Source organism: Tachyglossus aculeatus, chromosome 3 (genome assembly GCF_015852505.1).
Source record: "Tachyglossus aculeatus isolate mTacAcu1 chromosome 3, mTacAcu1.pri, whole genome shotgun sequence".
Lineage (NCBI taxonomy): Eukaryota > Metazoa > Chordata > Mammalia > Monotremata > Tachyglossidae > Tachyglossus > Tachyglossus aculeatus.
In genome coordinates, this window is record NC_052068.1 from 82,126,487 (window position 1) to 82,128,450 (window position 1,964).

A 1,964-nucleotide genomic window follows, 5' to 3' on the forward strand; every position below is an offset into this window, starting at 1 on the left:
CCTCATTTTTCTATCAGTCAAGAATTGGTGATGTAAATGCCTTCCCTGGTCTAGCTTTGCTTCCACCTAATTTAGATTCTCCATAATCTTGGAGGAATGCTAATGTCACAGATTTTAAGAAGCATCACTCAACCTCCGTAGTTTTTCAGAAATTCAAAAAAAGACAAAGTTAAATCTGTTGAAATGGGAATGGCACCCATTAGCCCATTGAATACGTTCAAAAAAGAGGAGATAAGAACTAGATAACAGTTCTTCCTATTCCAAAATGGCAAACCCAGTGGTGAGCTCCTAACTGTACATAGGATTGTGGCTGGAAAGCCCAATGCACAACTGGCGATCCATTCCTAAATAGCATATAAAGATAATCTTAGTGATAGTCCCCTGTTGCTCTGATTGCATCTGCCAGTTATGGAGAAAAGGAGGCAGTGTTGCCTAGAGGAAAGAACACGGGCCTAAGAGTCAGGGGTTCTGGGTTCTAATCCCAGCTCTGCCATTTGCCTGCTGTGTGACTTGGGCAAATCCTTTAACTTCTCTATGCTTCAGTTTCCTTATCTCTAAAATGTGGAGTCAATGTATTTTCTACATCTGTATCTACATCAATGTATATCTCTGTCACATGTGGGACAGGGACTGTCTGACCTGATTATCTTGTATCCCAAAGCTTACAGTGGTGTTCCAGCACTTAGTACAGTGCTTGGCATGTAGTAAGTGCTTAACAAAGATTATAATAATAATAATAATATTAAATTACTTACAAATACCACAATTATGATTATTAGAGGTTTTTTTCAAATGGGCTCTTTTGTATCTCAATCTCCCCCAAAACGTACTAAGTTCAAATCATACAGTACAGTGCACTGCCCAGAGTAAGCATGCAAAAAATACTATCGACCTTAATGATAATGTTTGATAGCTCTGAGAATCGGTTCATAATTACCTATTTGTCTCTCTGTACTGTACCTCCAGAGCTCAGTGAGTTCCAATGATGTTTGCAGCCTGTTCGGAGGGAAAAATTGTGCAGAATAGGACAATGGCGAAGGTGGGGCAGGAGAGTTTTCTTCCTCTGCTGGCCACGTCTGGGAGAAAACCTTTGCTTTTTGAGGAAAGGCTCCATCTTTTCTTTTGTTTCAAGAGAAAGGTCAACTGTGTACAGTCCAACTCTTAAAATGGTGTGAAAAAATTGTAAAGAAGCCCTTGAACATCTGAAATCAGACAGAATATACTCATAGTTATAAAAATCAAACTGACATTTTCAACTAAAAAATAAAAATAAATAAATTTTGGTATTTGTTTAATGCTTATTAAATGCCAGGCACTGTACTAAGCTGGGGTGAACACAATCCCTGTCCCACATAGAGCTCACAGTCTCAATCCCTATTTTACAGATGAGTTAACTAAGGCCCAGAAAACTGAAGTGACTTGCCCAAGGTCACACAGCAGACAAGTGGCAGAGCTGGGATTAGAACCCATAACCTTCTGATTTCTTGGCCCGTACTCTATCCACTCTATCCACTATCCATACCCCTTCTAAGTAGAAGACTGTGAGCCCACTGTTGGGTAGGGACTGTCTCTATGTGTTGCCAACTTGTACTTCCCAAGCACTTAGTACAGTGCTCTGCACACAGTAAGCACTCAATAAATACGATTGATTGATTAGAAGTAAGAAATCTGAAAACTACAGCTTCTCTCCTTTGACTTCCAACCTGATTATCTTGCATCTATCCTAGTGCTTAATAAAGTGCTCAGCACATAGTACACACCAACAAATACCATAGTAATAGTATTACTTATTGTCTGTCATATCTTCTAGGGAACACGTACTTCCCCAGTTCGAGGGGAAGATTTGTGAACTTCCTGGGACCCAGGCTCAGCTTCTGAAGTCACCAGCAAGTCTCCAAGGCCTCAAATGTAGTTTTCCAAGATGACATTTCAGGGTGTCATTCTCTAGAGGAAGCAGCGTGGCA